We start from the raw sequence: 18,055 nt of genomic DNA, 5'->3' as shown, positions 1-18,055 counted from the left end.
TGCACTAAGGATTTTGCAAACTCATCATCCTTGTTTTTCTCTGGACCTGTTATATTAACAGTCTTTGTGTTATCACCTTCCATCTTGAGTTCTAAACACTCACTACATACATGAATCTAGAAAAACAGGCATGGCGTGGAGGGATTAAGGGCCAGGTTTTGCCTCCCTTCCACCCAATGAAGTAAGGCACTACTCAGCCGGAGTAAGAGTGGCAAAATTTGGACCTCTGTGTTTTTCCCCCAATGTGACCAAGGGAAGCAGAACTGGAACTAGAACCCACGTTTCTCATCTTCCAGACCTGTCCTTAGCCACAAGATCACCTTATCCTGCATTTAGTATTAGAAAATCTTCTTGTCATCCAAAACTTTTGGATTCTGAATCAATGACCTACCCATAGAGCCACAGCTGCAAAAATTGCTCTTTCCCACTTACTCTGGCAAGATGATGGGTCCCCCACTGTCTGATTCACACTTAGCCACAATGAACCACATAACCCATTGCCTCCAAGGACAGTGCCATTGATTCGTAGTCTTGGAGAAGCTGACATTCTCTATTTGCCAGTGGGTGCCACTTGTTAGTGTCCTAGAAGGATCCCCTTGCTTCCCACTCTACCTGGCTGCTCCTCTGTGCCTGCCAGCAATATTGTCTACCACTGTTACTCAGCCCGGGTAAAACTTCATCTGCTGGGCAGTTGCCAGGCCACTGGGTTTGTGTCCCACCACACTGGGTCTGTGTGGTCTTAAGATTCCCTTGGTGTGAGTAGGCAGCAGCGCTGCCTCTTTCCTTAGCCTCTGTGACACATTTCCTAGGCACTGCCTCTCAGTTATCCCTTTCCCAGAAATGGAACCCCATGGCCCAGCTGCCCATGGGCCTCAAGGACCATTGTTGACCTTCCCCCGCCAAACTCTCCAGTAGCTTAAGCACACCCTTTCCCAGAGCTCCAACTTTGGGAGCACGCTAAGTTTATAGTATCTCTTCCGGGACACACAATAGTGGAAACAAACAGGCACACCAACTTCGTAAGGGTTCCCCCAATCAATCGCTCTTTATTTCAGCTAGCACAAGGTATCTACAGGTCTAGACAAAACTCTAAGACATCTGTACACATTTCTCTGTCGCAGTTTCCTCACCACTCTGGAGTGTACTTTGGGCTAAGGTAAGCATCCTCAAAGGAGCCGAAGATCCTCCCTCCTGCACAGAGCTACTCCCCCAAATCATGGAGTCTCTCTCTTGTGCAGCCAGTTTCCTTCTCCCCCAGCTAATCCTGCAGTTAAAAAGAACCTTCCTTCTATGAAAGAATGCCCTCCTTTTCCTCTCCCCTACCCAGCATTCCAATCGTGAGTCCCTCTCAGTTCCCTCCGAGACCCCGGAAAACCCAGTATTAACACCTAGTTTCTCTGTTCTGTTTGGGAATTTTCCATTCTCCAGGCCCCAGTCCCTTCAGATAAATTTATTCACACTGCTTTCCCATTGTCCCGAGATGCTGCCACTTGAGTGGGAGCCATCGATGTTCCATTGTTCTTGGGCTGGGAGATACAGTGACACAGCCTGGACAGCAAATGGTGGAATTGCATACACTAAGGCTACATCTACCCTTGTGAATGTGCACATGCAGCTGTCTGCTATGTATCAGACATGTACCCCATTGCCGTGATAAGGCTCCACATATGCTGTTCTGGGCACAAGGACACACTGTGTATGTATGTACACATGCTAGCAATTTGACAGAATGAGTGTAGGGACAGCAGCATGGGCAATTATGCCTAGTGGTCAGAGCCAGCAGCCAGGAACCAAAGCTATAGTCAGAGCTGGAGTCAGAACCAGGATCACAACAAAGATTGAGGCCAGATTCAGGTTAGAGTCATGCCAAAGGTTGAGCCAGAAACAGTGTCAAGGGTCACTATGAGAGTCAGGACTGGCATCAGAGTCAGGCAGTCGTGACCAGGCGTCGAGCTGAAGTCAGAGTCAGATAGTAGTACCAAAGGTCAAAGTGGAGTCAGGAAACAATGCCAGGGTCAGTCAGGATCCAGTACAGGTCAGGCGCTAGCTCAGTTGCTCAAACAACTTCCTGTGCCTCCTTCTGGTTTAAGTAGATCATCTCTGACAGGTGCTTGTCCAACCTGTTTTTAAAAACATCCAACCACGGGGATTCCTCAACCCGCCTTAGAACCTATTCCAGAGTTTAATTACCCTTACAGTTAGAAAGATTCTCAAAAATCCAACCTAAATCCTCCTTGCTGCAGATTAAGCCTGTTACTTCTTGTCCTACCTTCAGAGGATATGGAGAACAATTGGATATGGAGAACACCCCTTTATAACAGTCCTTAACATATCTGAAGACTGTTATCAGGTCCCTCCTCAATTTTCATTTCTCAAGACTAAACATGCACAGTTTTTTTTAACCTTTCCTCGTAGGTCAGGTTTTCTATCCCTTTTATCATTTTGTTGCTCTCCTACAGACTCTTGCCAATTTGTCCACATTTTTTCCCAAATTGTGATGCCCAGAACTGGACAAAATGCTCCAGCTGAGGCCTCTCTAATGCAAAGTAGAGCAGGACAGTTATTTCCCATGTTTACATAAATCACTTCTGTTAATACACACCAGAATGATATTAGCCTTTTTTGCAACTGCATCACATTGTTGACTTGTTCAATTTGTGATCCTCTATAACTCCAAATCTGTTTCAGCAGTACCACCACCTAACCAGGGATTCCCCATTTTGTAATTGTGCATTTTGATTTTGTCTTACTAGGCGAAGCATTCTGCACTTATCTCTATCGAATTTTATCTTGTTGAATTCAGGCCAATTTTTCAAGGTATTTTTGAATTCTAAACCTGTCCTTCAAAGTGCTTGCAAACCCTCGCAACTTGGTGTCATCCACAAATTTTATAAGCATCCGCTCCACTCCATTATCCAAGTCATTAATGAAAATACTGAATCATATGGGTCCCAGGACTGACCCCTGCGGGACCTCACTAGATACACCTTCCCAGTTTGATAATGAATGATTGATAACTATTTTTTGAGGGCAGTCTTTCCATCAGTTTAGCACCATTTTGTAGTAATTTAATCTAAACCACATTTCCCTAGTCATATAATGAGAATGTCATGTGGAATTGTGTCAAAAGCCTTACTAAAAATCAAGATATATCACATCTACTGCTTCCCCCTACCCTCTAGGCAAATAACCCTGTCAAAAAAGGAAATTTGGTTTGACATGATTTGTTCTTGACAAATCCATGCTGGCTATTCCTTATCACCCTATTGTTCTCTAGGTGCTTACAAATTAATTGTTTAACAATTTGTTCCAGTGTCTTTCCAGGTATCAAAGTTAGGATGATTGGTCTATAATTCTCTAGGTCCTCTTTGTTCCCCTTTTTAAAGATAGGTCCTATTTTTCCCTTCAATGTGATTGGCTTCCAGAGGAGCCATGCTGAGATTGCTTAATTTAAGGTAATCTGCAAAGAATGGGGCTGGCAAACCCCCAGATTCTGGTGGCTATTTCTAAAAATTAGACTCGCTCCGCCAGCAACAAACAGCTTTTAATCACCTCACCAGTTATCCAGAAGCCAAAAACACATTTACCTTAAAGCCACCTAGCCCTCTGGCTTCTACCCAGATCTCCATCATATTTGACATGGCTATTACTGAAAATCTTTGTCCATCATATGTGAAAAAATTCCACCAACCCTGAATGACCGGACACATTACCGACCAGGTCAATTACATCAGAAATGAAAAAAGAAATGCAGTCAAATTCTAACTTTAACAGACTAAGCAAGTTAGGAATCAAGCCATGTGTCACCCTAGTAGATGTGATAGGCAGTTCACAGTTCTCAAACACAGGCTGGATTCCCTTCCCAGCTGGGACCAGTCTCCCCAGTTCACAGTCTTTGTCTTCCAGACAATCTTCCAGGTATTGAGATGGGGGAGGAGAGAAGCCTACTGATGTCACTGTCCCTCTTATACTTTCTTCCAGCTGCTAGAAAGATCCTTGCTCTGACTGGGGATTTGGCCATCCCCATTGAGTACGTGCTGTCTCTGCAGATTCCCTGGGAGAGTGGATTCTTCTTGATGGGCCACCAACACCTATTTTTTACATTGAAAGGCTGGTTGCGGGCCACAACATATTTCAGTCCCAAACATACAGCAATATTTCATAACTTCACATCCAATAATAGCACATACAATCCAACAGGATAGCAATGTTCGACAGATCAAGACTTTTTAAATGATACCTCACAAGGCATGCTTTGTACAAAACATACTATGATCATATGGTGAATATGGGAGTCCAGGGTGCTACTTAGTGGTACAGAGTATCACATCCATACAGAGGAGAAAGCAAAGTTAAGGGCACTCCATTATCATTTTATGTGACTTTGGTGCCCATGAAAAAGAGCCTGATAGCACTTGTTTACACCCAGGAGGTCAGGTGCTGTATAAGTTTACACAAAAGACTCTCCCTCTCTCACACACACACACACACACACACACACACACACACACACACAGATGGGTGTGTCACTGCACATCAGTCTTGAAGCACAGACCCTCTGCTATTCTAGTCTTGATTTATCACCTCGTTCTGCTGATGTACATCAGGGCAGTACTGCACTGTTCACCCAAGCAAACACACACGCGTACACGTGCACCCACCCAGTCTAGGTATTTCCTGCACAGAAATGGCTAATTGTACCAAATTGTGGCAACCTGCATTAACCTTAATGACGTGGATTCAAATATTCACTAAACATTAGGGGTGGGATTTGCAAATACCTAAAGGAATTAGGAGCATTGATTTTCAGTGGGATTTGTGACTTGTGCTCTGAATTCCCTTAGATGCTTTTGAAAATTCCACCCTAGGAACAGATCACCAAATGCATTTTCACTTTTTAGGACCTAGTTCTCCAGGGGTGCATTATTAGGGCATCATCACTCCAAATTGTCTAGATTCTCACTTCTCACCTACCCATAGCACCATTTTTATTAATTGTGGATTCAAGACAGTAGAAAGCCAACTTAATGTGAAAGAGACAGTGAGAAATCTTATCTGTAAGATGAATTATACTGTAACTGAGTTTCTGTGTTGGCTGAATGTGTATGTGTGGCAGAATGTATATGTCATAAAAAGTTACTCCTAATTCCTCCTACCTTGAATTAGTTTCTCTGTTAGTAAATACAGTGGACAACTCTTAGGATATGTCTACAAAGGAGTTTTTACCTCAAGTCAATTAATTGCCAGTTAACTTGAGGTAGTTAGATTGTTTGTAAACACTGGTCTGGTCAGTCCTCAAATGTTTGTTCCAGATCAAACCACAAACTTTGATTCTTGGCAATCAATTAATTCAGGATAAAAACCTCAGGTGTATACAAGTGTTGGCCAGCTTTTCTCACTCTTCAATATCATGAATACTTATCTTGTGCCTCAGACGACTCATTCTCACCCACTTCTTCCTCTGATGCCTTTTCTTCCTTCCTCCTCTCCATGCTTTGCTCACCAGGTTCTTTTTGATATTATCCAGTCCATGAAGAAATCCACCTCCTCTCTTCATTCGGCTCCTCATATTACCACCATTGTCAATGTACCTTCCTGCACCCTCTAATGTCTATCATTCTCCAAGCCCTTTAAAAACCACTCGCTTCGCCCTGACACGCTAACTGTTGCTTCATCTCTAACCATCCCTTTCTCAGTAAATGCTTGAGAAATCAGCCTCCTCATCTTTTCAAAATAAAATGATCCTAGACTGACCCCAGTCCAGGTTTCAGTTTGTCTGTAACACAGAAACAATTGTTTTGCATGTACTTAGCAACCTCCCTCTTTCTGCTGCTGGTGATGGTGGTTCTTTCACTGCCCTCATTTTCTTTGATCTCATATTAGCCTTCAGCGTGATGGACAATTCCATGATCCTGAACCACCTCTATAGCTAGGCAGTCATCTCTGGTTCCTTCCAGAATCACTTTCTCTCTGTTTCTCCTTCCCACCCCCACTCTGCCTCTGCATGAAGTCCCCACAATCTTTATGGTGTTTTTGAAGGATTTATTCTTAGACCTCTGGTCTTTTTCTTGGTCATTTTACCTCTGTTTTTATCTTTGACTAACACTTTTACACTGACAGACCTCACCTCTCCACATATCTTTCATTATTTTACCCTGTCTATTCTTTCCACCTACCTGAGACTTCATCCTAGATTCCTTCAGCAAATCATCCAAGAGACACACTTGTGTCTTTGAGATAAGAGGAGCATCCGCAAACACCATTCTGTTTTCCTCATGACTTAGATTCTATTTGTCTCCACTCTCCCACGTAATCTAGATGCCAGCCTTGATTCTGAACTCTTCTCCTACTGTTATGAATCTGCCTCTCTGTGTATGGCACTGCTTTGAATCCACTTCTGCTGAAATTCTCATATACCATCTTCATGTCTTCTCCCCTTAACTACCCTTCTCATTGGCTTTCCCAAATCCCAGCGCGTCAGATGTCTAAATAGTCAGAAGGCTCCTGCCCACCTTCTCACAAACCCCTGTCACAAACCCCTGTCCTCATTTACTCCATGCCCAGTCCAAAATTACTTTCATTGTTGTAGACACTTTTGTGGATTTGATCCAACCAGTTTTGTGGACCTCATCTTTCTCTACTTTCCTCTGTCTAATGCTGCCTCCTTTCACCCCTTCACACCATCTTATCAGTATTGGTGCAAGAGCTTTCTTCTCTACAGCCACTGTCTGTATTTTTCCACCTCACCCATTCTCCATCTCATTTCAAATCTCACCTGAAATGTCTTTGATCTTCCTTGCTTATACTTCTGAATTTCTCACTCCCTCTCACATTATTTATTTCTTAACTCTGTGAAGCAGTTTGGGTTACAATTTGCATGACAGATGCAATCCACATAAATCAATTGTATTCCCTTTCAGCAGGGCTACACCCTTATTAGAATTGCAACTGACACATTGAAATCCATTGGCACAATATGGAATTTTCACTCTACTTTACTATGAACAGAGTTTCACCACAGTATATACACGTTCCACTGCATGTGTACATACTAGCCAACACACACTGCAAAAACAGGTACTTCTAACTTTCAAAACCTTCCAGCAGGGCTCTGGCTTTTGGCAATTGAAGGATTTCAGCCAGTACATCTTATTACATGGGTGGTCAAGTTATTGAACTCTATTGACAAAGGGCTGGATTTTCCAGCAAGATGGAGCTTCATTAAAATTCTGCAGAGACTGAAAATTCAATAATCTCTCTCACAAAGCACTGTATGAGTAGGGCTGATTAGGCAATTTCTCTCTCATTCCACTTCTTTTGCTAAAAGCGTTGTTACTTCTTGTTGGTACAAAAAGACAATCATTAAATGATCATTTGCTATAGTTGATTAAGCAGAAAGTTTTGAAGGTGCACTGGCTCCTTTCTCAAGGCCTAATTGAGGCCTTTTAAAAAAAAAAAAAGCACACAACAATACTATATTATTCTAGGTTGAATTTTTTAAATTGTTGATCTGACAAATACATTCTGGGTGTTTTCTTCTTTTCCTCCAAACATCTCTCTCATGATGGCAGTTCTTCCAGCAGCCAGTGCTGACCTGTTGCTGGAGAGCATGTGTAATAAATATTTTCTGTGTATAGTAGGTCCCCTTCCTTTGTAAATTCCAGTTAACCTTCTACCAGTTGGCTTCAGAGAAGAGAGGGTCCTAGCTATATAACCAGGTGATATCCCATTTCATCCCACTGCGAGCATCTTGTTCCTGAAATAGAAAAAAATGGACCAAATCCTAAAGTCCTCACTCTGGTTTTATTCAGTCCTTACTCAGGCAAACTCCCATCAACTTCAGTAGAAGTTTTGCCTAACTAAGGACTGAGTAAAAACTGAGCAAAGATTTCAGGATTTGGTCCTATAACTGTATGAACCCAGTAAAATCCTGCATTGAAACATCAGTGCAGGACCTAGCTATTGAACAAAGGCGTCACATCCTGACCACTTTAACGTGATACATACTTCCTTTACTGGATGATAATCTTCTCAATTAATAAAGCTTTTCAGTTAGTGGAATTCCAAGGAAAAAAAAAACCAGAAGAAAGGAATTGGCAAGTGGAACAGACTCCAAAGGAGGGATTTGAGACACCATCAGAGTGGACTGTCAAAAACACCTGGATGGGACCTACAAACAAAGGTGTGTATGAAAGAAGGGGGATGGAAAGGTTACAAGATGGGTAATGGGAGCACTGCTCTGGCCATGCCTGTAAAGACAACCAGCAAGAGTCAGCCTGGATGACCCAAATGATCTTTTCTGAATCTAACATTTGGTCAAAATACTATATCAACCTTCAAGCTACACTTTGTCTGACACAATCAACCCCAAAAGCAAACACTAGGTAGATAGTTCCATCACAAAATGATGCTGCTTGTGGGAGTTGGGAATTCTACAGAGCCTGCTGCTTTCAGTAGTGTGTGGCTTCCACCCTTCTCAGAAAGCATCTCCTGTACTCTTCTACTGTCTTGTATGATTGTCCAAGGCTGGCTTAAGCAGCTGTCCACCACTGGCTATCAAAAAGAGCCCTTTGCACTGGGAAGGCATATTCAGTTTGACACAGGCGAGCAAAACGAATTCTTAGATTTGTTTATTTTATTTTTGCTGTTGTTTCTCCAAAAGGTATCTTTGCAGAGGAAACTGCTGACAGTATACACTGCCCACCACTAGAGGACAGCATAGGCTAACATTTTCATGGGAGAAAGCTCAGCAAAGGAAAAAGCAGCTTGGTAGGAACTACTATTTATTCCTGCTATTCTTCACCTTCTTCGTGTTCCTTAAAACAACCCTTGTTTGTGGCAAGACTGTTTTGTAAAGGAGTGTCTGGGTAAAAATGTGTGCATCAGCACAGTCTGCAGGGATGGCTCCAGACTGCACAAGGAGCCTATATTATGAGTAAGGAAGGGACATTTTTTCCATAGTCAATTTTCTTTCTGTGACTGCACTTCGAATTAAACACCAGTAGTTGCTGGATCCAAAAGACAAACCAGGACATTTCCCTATCCTCACCCCACTTCTCTGCCCTTGAGTAAGGCCAGGGATGCCATCCAGCTTTGAGATCATAGCCTGACAGGCTTGGTGGGGAATGCAAACCTAGCCCTGGAGAGAGAGGGAGCCGCTGATTACCTAAATTAAAATGCTACTTCATAGCACCAAGTATCAATGCACTGAGGTGGAGAGTAAGCTTGAGAGGGCCAGACCCTCAGCTAGCATAAATTGGAGTCGCTCCATTGACTTCAATACAGTGTGACACCATTTACACCAACTGAGGATCTGGGCCTGATTCTTTTGAGAAATAAATGCTGAGAATAAGAAATCTGGTTTATGTGTTCAAAATAAACAAAATAGAGCAGTCTGCTTTAACAATAACCTCACAAGGATGTTTTGGGTCATTACTCGACTATTCTAGTCTCGCTTTTAAAGTAAGAGTAGGTACTTCATAGTGGAATTATAACAGTTCATAACTTGGCATGTTTCAGCTTCAGAGCATTTCAGAAACACTAACCAGTTTAGCCTCACAACACCCCTGTGAGGTAGGAAAGTATCATCCCGCCCATTTTAAAGAGGAGACAACTGAGGTCTTGGCCCAGGCAACAAAAGGAGTTAGTGGGTATGTCTACACTGCCTTTTAAAACCCACGGCAGCGAGTCTCAGACCTGGGAACACAGACTTGGGCTCGCATGATGGCGCTAAAAACAGCAGCGTACATAATGTGGCTTGGGCTGGAGCTTAAGCTTGGAAACCCACCCACCACCACGGGCTTCAGAGCACGAGTGTCTCCAGAGCTGTTTCTAGTGCTGGAGCATGAGCTCCATGGGCCTCAGTCTGTAGACCTGGGCTCTGAGACTTGATGCTGCGGGTTTTAAAACACAGTGTAGACAAACCCAGCATCAGCCAGGAAGAACTCAAGAATTCCTGGCTCCCTACCCTCAGCTCAGATTCTTCCTTTCTCTCTAACTAGTCCCAATTGCTGCACCAATCCCTTTTCCTATGCACAGACAACTAATCTAATTACTTTCTTCAACTCAGAGCCTGCTGACTCCTTCCACAATGCCATACAGATGGAGAAGGAAGACACCATGTGTTTTTTTAGGACAGTGATGAAGAGGTGACATGATTCCCACTTGAGCTCGGAGGCTAAGTCCAAAAAAGCAGGCAGTGCTGGCCAGGGAGAGGACAAGCCAAGGGTGCTAGAAGGTGCTCTGAGTCAGAGGATCCCCCAAGCAATCTCCACTGGCAGAGCTCTTAATGAGTCCCAGCTGGCATTTTCAGTCTCCCTGTACCAGTGAAATGACACAGGAGCATTGCAAGTTAACAGCTAAATAAGAATCAACTCAGGGATACAGGGAGATTCAATTTGTGTGCAGTCTCTCTCTCTCTCACACACACATGCACACCATGACAGTGGGAGTGCATTTTAGTCCTATAATTACACAGTTTCTAGTCAAATTTTACATCCATAACAATAGTAAAGGCCTGAGTTTTGTGCCTCTCCAAGGTTCTGTTCACAGCCCTCTGGTCTTTTCTATCTATCTTCTCCTTACAGATCATCTTATCTCTGTCTTTAACTCTAGGTACTACCTTTACAGCAATGCCACTCATCTTGTCAATTCTCCAGTGATTTCCCCCTGTCTACTCTTTCCACCTTTCTTGACCAAGTAAACATCTGGCTTTGTCTCAGCTCCTTCAGCTAAATTTCTCAGAAATTTGCCCTTTGTATGGCATGGCCTCAACTCCACCTTGGCTGAACTCCTCAGCCAGGCCATCTTGCCTTCACCATGGCAACTCCCATGTATATGTTCTCCCCAAGCCTCAGTTCCGCACCCTTTAGCATGTATTAAGAATGCTGCTGCCCCCCTTCTTCTCTGCATCCTCAAACACCTCCTGTGGCTCCCCACTTATTTCAGGACCCAGCTCAGTCTGATCTCAGCTTTCAAAATCTTCCATGCACATGCGCTTGCTCACCTTTTGGATCTCCCAACCCCATGCCTTCTCATGAAAGCACTAGCCTTTTTATTCCTCCACCGTCTGTCCAGGGTTGTTTGCTTCTGACTTCTAGCTTAGCTTTCGTGTATCTCCAACTCTTGACCTTGGTATTTAGACAGTATGGTCCTTGGAACAAAAACCTGCCATTGATTTGTCTGTAAAGTGCCATGCAACGTAAGATTAGTAATTAATAATAATAACAACAACAACAGCAAGAATCCCTCCATCTCATTTCCCATCTGAACAGGAACATCACTTTTCTACCTTGCCTAGAACATACCCTTAAATATTTCCCACCCAATAATAAATCATTATAACTATTAACCTCTATAACTATTTAATAGTCATGACTGTAATTATAAAGACTTTGTGTGTAATAGACCTTGATTCAGCATGCACCTAACGTTAAGCACATGAATAGTGTGATTGACCTCAATGGGACTACTTATCCACTTAAAGTTAGCTATGATCTAGAGTCCCTTGCTGAATCAGGACCTGATGATGCCTTCTAATGGTTGGCCAATAGAGACGATAAGCAGCTTACTTCTACTAGCAGCTGAGGAATTTCTCCTTTAGTTTGGGCGACAGCAGCTGTGTTTGCAGAGCAAGAGGACTAGGGTTATAGTCCCAGCTCCCCACGATGTTGTGTCAAGGGGAGTCTTCCCATTGACTTGGAACAGTTTTGGATCAGAATTCTGTACAGCAACTGTGTCTGTTGTCCATGGTACATTAATTCACTACAGACTGGCGCCTAGAGAGTGCAGTTCTCTGCAGATTTGTTGAAGATGTAATGAACTGGCCTCATCCAACTCCCCCATGCTTTGAGGAAGTTCTGAACCACATCCCAATCATGTCTCTACAATAGTTCAAAATGAAATCCCAGGTCTGAACTGCATTTTGGAACCACCTCTGGTGTTTAAAAGCATTTTGGTATAAGGTTGGTATGAAAAAGAAGCAACGGAATAAAGTTCTATTGTGCAAAAACTAATCATCGGATTTTTTGTTGTTGTTTTTGAGTTCAGAGCTGTGTTGCAGCGACGTTTCGAGCAGCCAAAGTGCTAATCAACAGCAATTGCAAGAAGGAATTGCTCATTCCTGAGGGAGAGGTGAAATAGCAACAGTTATATGCTTCCTCCTGTGATATTAGCATGGCTGCTAGGAAATACATGCTTGAAAACACCAGAGAAAGTGATTTGTCTATGACAGAAGATCTGCTTTAAGAAAAGAGAAAATGAAAACCACAACCACATGAAAATGAAAACTCCTTGTAATGAGCTTCTGATGCTTCCTAGAAAACTGAGTAGGCCTTTTAATGCATACACAGTTCTTGTGATATATCATTATATTTTCTGCTTGGGTTTTTCCCTCTTTTTGTTATTACTGAGAATATTATTTGTATTTAACTGAAAGCAGGGTCTTTGCTGCTTGAAACAAACCAGGAAGGAGCATGGTTCACTACAGGCCGCACTGCTCCAGCCATTGCAGGAAACTAATTGTGTGAGAGATGCTTACCTGACCCTAAACAGTGATCCCTGCTCAGTGCACAGAAAGAAGAAAAGTCCTAAAGGCACCTGCCAATACTCGCTGGGAGCACAGTTTTGTGATCAGTTTGACCCTGTGCACATGAGTATGGGTCATTAGGCACCAAGTGTTCAGTATCAATCCTCAGCTGTAGCTAAGCTCATCAGCGTGCAACTGAAGAAGAGCGGGAAAGTGGATAAGGCACCTTTGCATCTCCTTGATTCTGGACCCAACTGCAGGCTAGTTTGTCACCTGATGCACTCCAATACCAGTTGGGACTGCAGGAGCACAGCAATGCTCCACCATTCCCCTTCCCACCAACCACGCTCCCAACACATTACCTGCCGGCTAGGAGAAGATGTGCCACAGGGATGGCTATGCTATCTCTGCATGACTTGGGGATTACCCCACAATAGGGGAATCCCAAGCTGCCTGATTAACCCTGCTTTCCAGCCCTTTTGTACTGCTGAAGTAGAGCAAAGAGGCTGGAACGGGAACTGGATTTGCCTATATTGATTTAGCAACAAATCATTCAGATGGCACCAAAAGATATATATGTATATGAATTACCAAAGAAGTTACAAAAAGAATGAAAGTGAGCATCTTATCCCCTTGAGCCCATTCCCCCCTTGAGCATGGTTGCCCAAAGTTGCCGGTGCTTGTCATTATAGATTTCAGGATGCTCATCCAGAGCCCGTCTGGTCATTGATACAGTGGCATCTGACGGCCTTCCATCACCATATCTGCATGCAGGAGTGTGAGCGTAGCCCAGCCCCTCACAATGCACATGTGAAGCTGCAGACAGGACAAAACCACTGGAAAATAATAACTGGAACCAACAAACCACTGAAGAAACAGAGTAAAGCACTGTGGGAAAAGACGTAAATATTGACATGAAAGCATTTAACATTGCATAGCTCATCCATGAGCTGGAGCTGCATGCATGTAATAAATATGCAAAACATTGTTTCCAGATGTGAATTGGACAGCTGTAATGCAGCAATCATGCATTCCGGTATGCACCTATTGCCATGCTAAGCACCCATGATCCTTCTGCTCCAGGGAGCTATGGAATTATGGGGGAGGTGGACAATACACAGATTCAGGAATAGTTGGAGAGATTGTACATGAACTACACCAGTTATTTTATTGTGATATTGACAGGGCCCCCACATGGGGGTGGAAAAAGGGTACACTTTACCGGGGCCTGGGACCCTGGGGGGCCCGGCCCAGGCTGCAACCCCCATTACCATGAGGAAAAAAATTTCCATGGCTCATGAGATTGTATGTAGATGAGGGATTGTGGTGTGTGTGGGAGGGGGCCCGTGTTACAAGTTTGTACTGGGCCTGACAAAATTACGCTTGGGCCCTGGATATTGATACTGCTGTGCATCAAAATAGTCTTTGTTTATTTGGATTTATACACCAGTACAAAAGGGTTGCTATCCTAGGCTCCAGATGCCCCTGCCACAAGGTACAGCAAAAAAAAATTAAATTAGACAACCATCACAGCCCTAAAGATCAACAGACAGGGGACAGGCAGCTAGTTCCTGAGCTGAGGGTCCTGTCATCAGCCTCTTCTCTTTCAAATCAAGGGTAATTTAGCTTTTGTACCTCTGCTGGTTGCAACTGTGGCAGCATGTCAGGTGGAGAGAGGCAGTCTCTCAAGTGGGAAGGTCCCAAGTGTGGGACACACTGAGCCACTGTGGTGACAAACGGTGTTGCAAAGCTAAATGTTACAACTAAGATGTTTCCAACAGCTCAGCCCTCCAGTGCAGGCAGGGTAGGGAGAGCAGCTCTTCTCCTTTCCATAGACAGCACTGAGAAACTAAGGCCCGGGATTCCCTTCTTAAGCAGTAGTTCGTCACCATCAGTAGTAATGTTCAGCACTGACACAGCTCTTGTTTGAAATTTTCCAGGCACTGTCTAGGCGTTAACAAACTCCTCAAATTTACATAAGACTGGAAGCAAACTTATATTCATTATGTTCCTCAAATCTAATCCCCCAGTCACTCTTCCCCCTCCACACCTAGCTCAGTTATTCAGCACAGCAGCTTTTCAGTACAAAGGTGAAGAGGCATTTCCTACTCAAATTGCTTCTGCTGCCGCTTCTCTTTCCTTCAGCTGGTATCATCTGCTACATGAACACTGGAGACAGCAGGGCAAGGAGATTCATCAAAACCAAATGGAGAGGTTTAGGCTATTAAAAACAACAAGCCTTGCTCTATACAGAGAGCAGGTCACTACTTTTTTAAGAGGCTATGCAATATGCCGTCTCGGCAGAGACATAAGCGTTTGTCTAGGCAGAAAAGAGGCCAAGGGCTGTGGGTTTGGGTTTGAGTTCAAGTTCATTCTTCTATTCCTGTTTGTAGCTGTCCTAAGACAAGTCAATTCCTTTCAGCACTGGGCATTTCGGAATGAGCAGAGTCAGCTATTGGTTTAAAAACTGCGCTCTCCCACTGGCAGGAATCCCAGGGGTGCTTCAAAGAATCTACACCCAGGATGGGTTTGATTCATTGCTTATCTATTCTGATGTCTTGTCTTGAGCATGAGTTCACCCACCTTGAGGGCCTACTTAAAAGAGGCTCTTGGCGCCACACTGTGCTAGTGACTCACGTAACTGAAATCTTCTGTAATTACATACCCAGTCCTTCTCTCACTGAAGTCAATGGCAAATCTTCCTCCGAGTTTCAGACCATTATGTGCCAACATTTTGTTCCTCTCCTGTGTAAGCTCTCAGAGCCCTATCCCTCTTCATTCTCCCACACCATCAAGGCCCTCCGGCAATGTGAGGTTATGTGTACACCAGCAGAGAGCTAGTGCTAGACTACAGGCTGCCATTTTACCTCATTGTAGGCCAAGTATTGAATCATCTGCCCCTCCCCTTTCTAATTTGAAGGCTAATATGATTCCTCTAAAAAGACTGCCTGCTAGGAGAGTCTGGATGGGCTTATGGCTCAATTACAGGACTAGAGTCCTGGATTTTAGTCCCAGCTGTGCTGCTGACTCATTATCTGACCTTGGGAAAGTCACTTCCCCTTTTTCTGCCCCAGTTTCCATGTCTGTAAAATAGGGATAATACTTTTCTATCTCCTAAAAGGATATTATTTATGTCTATTACTTTGAGATTATAACGGTGCTAGAGGTGCACAAATTGCATGGAGGAATTAAATTATCATAGGATCATGCAAATTTAGGGCTGGAAAAGACCTCAAGAGATCATCTAGTCCAACCTCATGTCCTGAGGCAGGCCCAAGTAAGCCTAGACAATCCCTGAGAGGAATATGTCCAATGTTCTTAAAAACCCAATGATGGGGATTCCACAACCTGCTATTCCAGTCTATTTCAGTGCTTAACGATCCTTAAAATTGGAAAGTTTTCCCTAGTATCTAACCTAAATCTCCCTTGCTGCAGAATAAGCCTATTACTTCTTGTCCTACCTTCAGTAGACATGGAGAACAATTGATAACAGTTCTCTTTGTAACAGTCCTTAACATAGTTGAAGATTTATCAGGTCCCCCCCGCCCCAACCTTCTTTTCTCAAGAAGACACATGCCCAGTTTTTTTAAATCTTTCCTCATAGGTCAGGTTTTTAAAATCTTATATCATTTTTGTGGCTCTCCTGTGGACTCTTTCCAATTTGTCCTTTCCTGAAGTGTGGTCCCCACCTCCTCCAGAACTTGACAGTGGACTCACCAGTGCTGAGTAGAACAGGACAATTACCTCCCTGGTCTTACATACAACATTCCTGTTAATACACCCAGAATAATATTAGCCTTTTTTACCATTGCATCACATTGTTGACTTCAATTTCAGATCCATTATAACCCCCAGATTCTTTTCAGTAGTACTACTGCCTAGCCAGTTATTCCCCATTTAGTACTTGTGCATTTGATTTCTGTTCTTCCTAACTGTAGTGCATTGCACTTGTCTTTATGGAATTCTTGTTGATTTTGGACCAATTCTCCAATTTGTCAAGGTCCTATTGAATTCTAATCCTGTCCTCCAAAGCGTTTGCAGTCCCTCCCAGCTTGGTGTCTGTCAAGGGGGACAGCAGGGGTATGAGACAGCCACCCCCTTTGCAGCAACTGTGACACCTAGAGGTAAGAGTCCAATGGGGCCCAGTAGCACAAAACCAAAGTGCCACCCTCTCCTTGGCAACAGCAATGCCTAGCAGCAAGAGTCTACAAGGCCACCCTCTCTCTGGGCAGCAGCAGTGCCTAGTGGCAAGAGTAGGGAAAGGCCAGCCCACCCTATTCCACTGGTTTCTGACCCAGGGCTTTATGAAACCAAATATTCTGATGCAGGGTTCAGGTCTCCACGTCCCCAAATGTGTCACCTCGGTCACTTCCTACCCTTAGGCCCGCCTCGGGCATCTTCTCTACTGGCAGCAGCTCAGCATCCCCTTCAGTCCCAGCAGTTGTCTGGTTCCCCCTGGTGTAGTCAGGGCACTCAGCTTCAGCAGTCTGGAGTCTCGACAGCTCCGCCACAGGATCAGCAGCACACATCCACTCTCCTCCTCAGCAGCCCAGACTAAGCTGAGCAGCTTCCTTTTATATGCTTCCTTCAGGGGGAGCATGCCATTCAAGGACAGGAGGCGTGGCCTCTTGGGTCCACAAGTTTATTAACCCCTGCGTTGACAGTGTAGGGTTGATACACCCTATCACAGTGTCATTTGCAAATTGAACAAGCATTCTCTCCGCTCCATTATCCAAAGCACTAATGAAAATATTGAATAGTATTGAATAGTACTGGACCCAAGGAAGATCCCTGTGGGACCCCACTAAATACGTCCCTCTCCCTCCCCTCAGTTTGACAGCAAACTATTGATGACTACTCTTTGAATATGGTCTTTCAACCAGTTTTGTACCCTCCTTATAGTAATTATTAATTATTATTATTATTATTATAGTAATTGTATTATTATTAATAGTAATGCAGATTGTAGTAGCACTGGAGGCAGCAATCAGAATCAGAGCCCTACAGTGCTGGGTGCTGTACAAACAGCACTTCACTGCAGAGATAACGTGAGTTATAACTCAAGCGTGGCCATTAAGTTGAGTCATAACCACAGAGAAAAACCCTTAACTCAAGTGGGCAGGCCAGTTATGGTATGTCTACACTGTGGCTGGAAGTGAGCCCCTGCAGCTTTGGTAGACAGACTAGAAGTAGCAGGGCTTAAGTTAGTGCACTAAAAATCTCAGTGTGGACATTGTGGCCTGGGCACTAACTTCAGCTCTCAAGGCCACCACCTCCCCCTGAGTCTGAGCCTGGGTGACTAGTCCAAGTCTCCACCAGAGCCACAATGCCCAAATCGCTATTTTCAGTGTGACAGTTGGAGCCCCGCTGCTTTGAGTCTGTCTACCCAGGCTAAAAAACCCACTCCTAGCTGCAACATAGACCTCCTCTTAGGGAGCACAGGCCACCGCTCGTGTTCGCACAAATGGCCAGCTGCTAACACAATCGATCACTCTGTGTAGCCTGAGTGTTATTTTGTAGTGTGGCCAC

The 18,055-nt window shown here is 44.0% G+C and overlaps 1 long non-coding RNA gene across 1 annotated transcript; it reads right to left on the bottom strand.

Annotated features, from left to right (window-relative positions):
• Positions 1–6,987: 6,987 nt before the first annotated feature.
• LOC137142544 (uncharacterized) lies at positions 6,988–17,065 on the bottom strand. Its single transcript, XR_010916959.1, has 3 exons — positions 16,903–17,065; positions 11,006–11,181; positions 6,988–7,756 (listed from the first exon to the last, which is right to left on the bottom strand). It is a non-coding gene; the product is annotated as an uncharacterized lncRNA (long non-coding RNA).
• Positions 17,066–18,055: the final 990 nt, after the last annotated feature.

The sequence above is a fragment of the Emydura macquarii genome, unplaced genomic scaffold, assembly GCF_026122565.2.
Source record: "Emydura macquarii macquarii isolate MOO-44397 ecotype Brisbane River unplaced genomic scaffold, CSIRO-AGI_Emac_v2 contig_374, whole genome shotgun sequence".
Classification (NCBI taxonomy): domain Eukaryota; kingdom Metazoa; phylum Chordata; order Testudines; family Chelidae; genus Emydura; species Emydura macquarii.
The sequence above is the reverse complement of the archived record's forward strand: the minus strand, read 5'-3'. Positions and strand labels throughout refer to the sequence as shown.